This window comes from Caretta caretta, chromosome 9 (assembly GCF_965140235.1).
Source record: "Caretta caretta isolate rCarCar2 chromosome 9, rCarCar1.hap1, whole genome shotgun sequence".
In the NCBI taxonomy this organism is placed as follows: Eukaryota; Metazoa; Chordata; order Testudines; family Cheloniidae; genus Caretta; species Caretta caretta.
Genome location: NC_134214.1, coordinates 68,618,894 through 68,625,982, shown reverse-complemented (window position 1 = coordinate 68,625,982; position 7,089 = coordinate 68,618,894). Strand labels below are relative to the sequence as shown.

The 7,089-nt window shown below is 40.4% G+C and overlaps 1 long non-coding RNA gene across 1 annotated transcript; it reads left to right on the top strand.

Annotated features, from left to right (window-relative positions):
* On the top strand, positions 1 to 4,375 carry LOC142073219 (uncharacterized). Its single transcript, XR_012669968.1, has 2 exons — positions 1 to 763; positions 2,623 to 4,375. It is a non-coding gene; the product is annotated as an uncharacterized LOC142073219 (long non-coding RNA).
* The last annotated feature ends 2,714 nt before the right edge of the window (positions 4,376 to 7,089 follow it).

Genomic DNA, 7,089 nt, shown 5'->3' with positions numbered 1-7,089 from the left:
CAAGTAAACTTGGCATAATATGATCTGATTAACCAAACCTGCTGGCCTCCGGATAGGTAGCAGGAAAATAAGAAACTTATAATACAATTCTAAGCTACAATTATAGAATCCAAGTCCTATTGTTCACTGAAGTATCAGGGACAACAAGAAGGCCTAAGGGCCAGGCAGTGCTGCTCGCTGGAACAAGGAGTAGCAGGATCAGAGAATCTACTCACTGAGTAATACCAGGAGTGACAAAGAGATTGAAAGACCTGTGTTAAGATGTTTAAAAGAAAACAGGGTAAGCTGGTACCAGAGGGAGGAATGGAGTCAGAAGGAACTCCAACCTCACCTTTTGTTAAAGAAATTACACCTTTTAAACAAATCCTTCAAAAATCTGAGCACAGTCCTTGGACTAAACAAGCCCTAGCTGATGTCTGCACTATTTCAGACCTAGAGGATAGATTGGCTCAGTATATCCTCACATACAAACCTTCTAGTGCTGCCAAAAGAGATGCAACAGCAATTTGGTTGTTGTGGGAGGCATGTAAGGATTCTTACCTCCGCTTGTCTTCATGTAAAGAGGAAAAGGCATCTTTACAGGAAAAGCTAAACCAAATGGAAAAGAGAGCAGACAATTGGAAGGTGCTGGCTAGAAATACCCAGAGTCAGCTGGAAATAGTGAAAGAGGCACTCCAGGAATGCAGAGAGAGAGAGAGAGAAAGATTCCTACAGACCAAGCTAAAGCCTCTGAGAAAATTGGAAGAGAATCATGTGCTCCAAGGTATGGTAAAGAAATTAACCTTGAAGCAGGGCAGAGCACCTGCAAATCATAGTCATTGTGAGTCACTAATTAAGAGTCTGAGACAAAAAGTGGGCTTTGCCACTAAACAGGTAGCAGCCATTACAGCTGGTGAAAGGGGAGAAGGTCCTATGTATAGTACCCCCAGGCATAAATACGAAGAGAAAAGAGAGTGAAAAGTTAACTCTGCAGAGGCTGGGGGGAATTAAGCAGTTAAACTTTGTGAAAATGTTAAAAAGAAAAAGAGTTAGAGGAAAAGAATTCTTGGTTTCTTTGCAGCCATTCTGAAGGAAAAATGGGCCCTTTTCCAAAGGAATATCTGTAAATTAGCCAGGCAAAAATAAACGATCTGATTCAAATCATTTGACTGGACAATTTAGTCAAATTTGCTAAAAGAACATAAGAGGGTTCTATTGGAACTTAACTGCCTCAAATGTATAAAGGGAATGTACGATGTAAAAACAGAGCAGTGTGGAAGGGATGTTAAAGAAAAGAAAATGTGTATGTATCTATCTCTGTGTGTAAATATGTAAAGTTCTAAGGACCAAGTGGTTTTGTTTTTGTTTTAAATAATGCCACTAAAAATCCATTTGACTCTTTAATTCAAAATTGCAAAACTGACAGACCTTTTTGCTAGATACAGGTGATTAGTGTTGTTTGGCTTTGGGATTTGGCATTTAACCCTTAAGAGGTAACTCAGTGCTTTACAAAATTTAAAATGTTAAGTTGTGGCTGAGCAGGGCAGTCAAAATCAGGAGAATAGGAAAAGATTCTGGATTCTTTTTGTGTTTGTTTGGGGTTTTTTGGTAACAAAATAGCAGAAAAAGCTGTAGTAAAAAAAATAAGAAATTAAAAAAAGACAGTGCCCCTCTGAAGCAAAAGCAGAGGTGAGGTGCACAAAACAAACAAAAAAAAAGCAATGTTAGAAACACTGAGCCTTAAAATGGCTCTGTGTAATCAGACTGCCACTTGGAAAAAGGTACATGAAAACTCTGTAAGCACAAAAGAAATAGTTATACCTTATGTAAAAATTTATATGGATAATGTTATAGAAGTTAAACTATGGAAGGAATGTGCATTTGCCCCAGAACATGTGCCATGTATATTGTAGAAGGAGTAAAAGAAATGTAAATATACCACGCTACTTAATTAAAATCCTATTAGGGCTCCAAAGCCATTTTTGAGATCGCTGTGTGTTTTGGGAGCAGGAGTTAAAAGTGAAAAGTAATCAAAACTCTGGTAAAAGTTGATTGTGTCCTGTTTAAGACAGAGTCTGGAGCTGCTGATGGCTTTAAATCCAAAAACAAGCCAGAAAGCAGCTGTGAAAATGCAAATTACCTCACTGGTAAAGAAAGCAGCACAAAGGAGCTGCAGATAAAGGACATACCTGGTCAGCAAACAAATTGTCTAAATAAAAGGCATGGGATAACAAGATAACTTTAATAAATTTAATGATAATAAGCACCCCTGTAACAATATATAGTGTGTATGATTTTTGGAAAAATCCTTTAAGGTCATATGGTAATAATGCTTCTCAACTATTACCTGTAAATAAACTTAAAAGCTTAACACAGCAGGAAAAACATTATAAACTTATAAGAAGGGAAACTTAGGTACCCCACCTCATGGATTTAATGACTAAAGAGTGGGATAATTTCCCCATAACCCTTAAAAGATAGAAGCCATTGAAATCTGGCCTGCCTATAGAACACACGCAGGAAAATGTGGGGGTAATTCTTCTGTTTTGCCTGCAATCAGCAAGGGTATTTGTAAAAGAAATATTTTAAATGATAAATCTGCCACCCCAAAAGGGGTAGAAACATGTTCTTTTTGTCTTTCAGAAAATCAGGAAAAGCTGATGCCAGCTGAAGAGCAACCCAATACCATGAATCTACTGTCACAATAGAAATTGTGTTTTGTATTCTATGTTTTGCCTTGTGTTTTGTCTTGTTCCTAGCACTGTTGTGTGTTTAAAAAAAATACTGCAGACCTGCAGGTAATTAAGAATAAATTAAGCTCTCTGTCCCAGTTACAGGACAGCCTAATAAAAAACAAAGAAAAAAGATCACTGTTTGATACTTATCAGTACAAACCGATGCAGTATGTTTCAAGCATTGTAAAACCAAACCTGTTAATTGGGGAAATTGTTGTCAAAATTGCACGCCAACAGTCTCTGGAGGCAAAGGTATGGAAGGTTAGCCCGCTCCCCATATTACACATGAGATCCTTCTGGCTACCCTGGACTTCGAGCCAGTGGGCTGGGACAGGAGGGAGGAAAGCTATTGGACACTACAGGTTGTACCGAATGGACTCCTCAAAAGTGGATGTGCCTCACCTTGCCTGTTGCCCCAGAACCTTGTAGTAAAGATACATCACTAGGATCATGTATGTGGGAAGAATTGGAATCACAAACTCAAATTGCCTCACAGTACCTTCTCTTGAATAGGCTACATAGAAAGTGACACTGACCATTATAAATCTTAGTGTCAAAAGGGAGATACTGTTGGATCATAATAAAGAAGTTCTGTATTAAAATCACAAATGAGTTTCATTCCCCACAGTTTAAATTCCCGGGTATTACTAATTAAGAGGTCTCTTGGTTTTCGGTCTCTTGTTTTTACTGTTTCTCTCCTGCTCTGTGTGAAACTTGCAAGCTGCTAGTTGTGTTAGTACATCCTAAGACAGAGTCTGTTCTCAAAGCAATTCTTTGTAACAGAAACAGCACATAGAGACTCCCAGCCCTTTTGTTGTATTTATCTTGCTTTGTTAACAATTGTGATTAAAATAGAGATAGAGGATGTATGTGGATGGATGCTTGGTGTGGATAATAAATGAATGATCAGGGAGGTGCCAGCCTAAGAATCCAGTGTCGATCGGCCGAAGAAGGCGTCAAGTGGAAAGAACCAGAGGACCCCCGGAGGGCAGGCTGGAATCCACCCAACAGCCTCAAGGATGGGAGAACCAAAGAACAAGATAACATCTGGCAGCACGGAGCCGTCAGGAATGTGCCATCTGCTGGTTGATTCAGCAACAGCATGATGAAGCAATTCCCATAGACTGGCATAGGAATAAATTCCTATAAAAATTGACTCTAGGAATGGATAGGTTAGTCTAGAAACTCTGGTTACAGCGTGTATGGTAACGCCCATTGTTTCATGTTCTCTATGTATATAAATCTCCCCACTGTATTTTTCACTGAATGCATCCGATGAAGTGAGCTGTAGCTCACGAAAGCTTATGCTCAAGTAAATTTGTTAATCTCTAAGGTGCCACAAGTACTCCTTTTCTTTTTTTCTAGAAACTGAGTTACTTTGGGGTCTGATTCTGCAAACCAACTTCCAGGAGCATCAGATGTGCATCTGACAAGGCCCTGCTCCCTCCTCGTGTCCAGGCCACCTGGCCAGTGGCTTGGTACGAGCAACTATAAGGCTGATAAGTGTGATAACAACCTTGCAGAGTGTGTGTGTGTGTGTGTGTATGAATGTGTGAAAAAATATGAAATTGAATGGAATGTTATAACTATAACTAACTGCTTACTAGGATTCTTTCTGTATTCACAATAAATGTGGCATTTTGCCTTTTCCCCTATAATAAGATTCTGCTGGTTTTTATTTTATTGGTATAACAATTCCACTACCTCCCTAGGTAACCCATTCCAGTGCTTCACCACCCTCCTAGTGAAATAGTTTTTACTAATATCCAATTTAGACCTCCCCCACTGCAACTTGAGACCACTGCTTCTTGTTCTGTCATCTGCCACCACTGAGAACAGCCTAGCTCCATCCTCTTTGGAACCACCCCCTTCAGATAGTTAAAGGCTGCTATCAAATCCCACCTCTCTCGTCTCTTCTGCAGACTAAATAAGCCCAATTCCCTCAGTCTTTCCTCGTACGTCATGTGCCCCAGTCCCCTAATCATTTTCATTGCCCTCCGCTGGACTCTCTCCAATTTGTCCACATCCTTTCTTCCTTTCTGTAGCCGGGGGGAGGGGGCCAGAACTGGATGCAAAACTCCAGATGTGGCCTCACTGGTGTCAAATAGAGGGGAATAATCACTTCCCTTGATCTGCTGGCAATGCTCTTACTAATGCAGCCCAATATGCAATTAGCCTTCTTGGCAACAAGGGCACACTGTTGACTCATATCCAGCTTCTCATCCACTGTAATCCCTAGGTCCTTTTCTGCAGAACTGGCATTTAGCCAGTCAGTACCCAGCCTGTAGCAGTGCATGGGATTCTTCTGTCCTAAGAGCAGGACTCTGCACTTGTCCTTTTTGTAACCTCATCAGATTTCTTTCGGCCCAATCCTCCAATTTGTCACCGGAGGGCACACAGAAAGAGCCAGTAGACCACTTTACATAAATTCCCAGAATCACAGAAATGTAGGACTGGAAGGGACCCTGATAGATCATCTAGTCCAGTCCCCTGCACCGAGGCAGGACCAATTATTATCTAGGCCATTCATGACAGGTGTTTGTCTCACTTCTTCTTAACTTGTATAATTTTCTTTTTCAAAACCGATAGCCAGAACCTGCAGCTTCTCAGCATGCAAAAGGAGTTGTGTAGGCTGAGCTGATGCAAGATCAGGCTCACAAAGGTCTCTCATAATTTCTTCTGTTCACTTAGCAATATCACAGTGAATTACAAGGAAAGGGACTCAAAATAACCCCACAGTGTGGAAGAACAGCAAAGATGCTAAATAATTTCAAAGACTCTAGTTAACTGAAATTACTAGATCCATTATAGTTTGTGGTGTTGTAGCCATGTGGGTACCAGGATATTATAGAGACAAAGTAAGTTGAGGTAATCTGTTTTACTGGACCAACTTATGTTGGTGAAAGAGACAAACTTCTGAGCTCCACAGAACTCTTCTTCAGGTCTGAAAAAGGTGCTGAGGAGTGTCACAGCTAAATACGAGGTGAAACAGATTTTTTAAGTAGTTAACATATTCTAAGAGTTATTTGCAGAGTTGTTGTAGCCATCTTTATCCCAGGATATTATAAAGAGAAATTAGTTGAGGTAATATCTTTTATCAGACCAACATCCGTTGGAGAGAGAGAAGAGCTTAGTGTAAGCTCAAAATCTTGTTTTTCTCACCATCAAGAGTTAGAGAAATATAAGATATTATCTCATCCACTTTTTCCCTCGCATATTCTAAGAGACTATTCAAGGTGAAGTGGCTCATTAACACATCATAAGACAAAAGGGGGGCTAGCAGGTTACAGATTGTTGTAATAACTCACTAATATAGTGTCTTTATTAAAACCATGACTTTCAGTGTCTAGCCAAGTTATGAATTTAAACTCCCAGACTTGTCTTTTGTGCAGGTTCCCCAGGAAGAGGACAGAGATCAGATATGGAGTGACCATTTTGTAAAGAATGTTTGCCCATTGATGATAGAGGGTTTTTGTCTTTTTAACATTTTCCTGTGTGAGCTCATGAGAGCACACAGTGTTTGACTGATTTCACTCACATAGTTGTTATTGGGACAAATAATTCACTATATGAAGTACATCACATGTTGTGATAGGCATGTGTAGGACCCATGAATCTTAAAAGTTGTGTTGTGGGGAGTATTGATCATTGTAGCAGTGCAGATATGTCTGCAGGTTTTGCATCTGTTATGGCAGGAGCTGGTACAGCTTTGAGTTGGTGGGTCCTGGTCTGTGGGGAGCTTGCTTCTGATGATTAGCTTGGTGAGGACAGGGGGTTGTTGGAAGGCCCGAAGAGGGGGAAAGATTTCTTTCAAGATGTGGTCCCCATTGAGTATGGGTTGTTATTGTTTGATGATACACCATATGGGTTCCACTGTGGGATGGTAGGTGACAACTCGGGGTGTGTAGTTGGAAGGTTGTTTCCCCCCGCCCTTTTCTGTATTGAAGTAAGTTCTCTCAGGATATTTGGGTGGCCTCTTCCATGATGTGACCTCTTTCTCTGATGGCATGTCCTTGTTCAGTGAAGGCAGTTTTATGTTCTTAAGGTGTGTATCCTGCAGTTTCTCCTTGGAGCATATTTTGTTATATCTGAATGCCTGGCTGTAAATTTCTTGGTATGTTTGGGGAGGGGCGGGGGTGCTGAATCTGAAGGTGAAGTATGGTGAGCTCTGGGTCTCTTGCTTATAGCTGTCTGTAGGATTTGACAGTTGATGTTGATCATGGTGTCAAGGAAGTTGATCCTCTATACTGATGAAAGTACTGTGTACTTGGAACTAAGAAAAAAATAGTCAGCCACCTAGCGAAGCTAATGAGATCCCACCTATCTTTAAAACATTTAATTATAATTAGGAGCAGCTAATATAACCACCACAGAG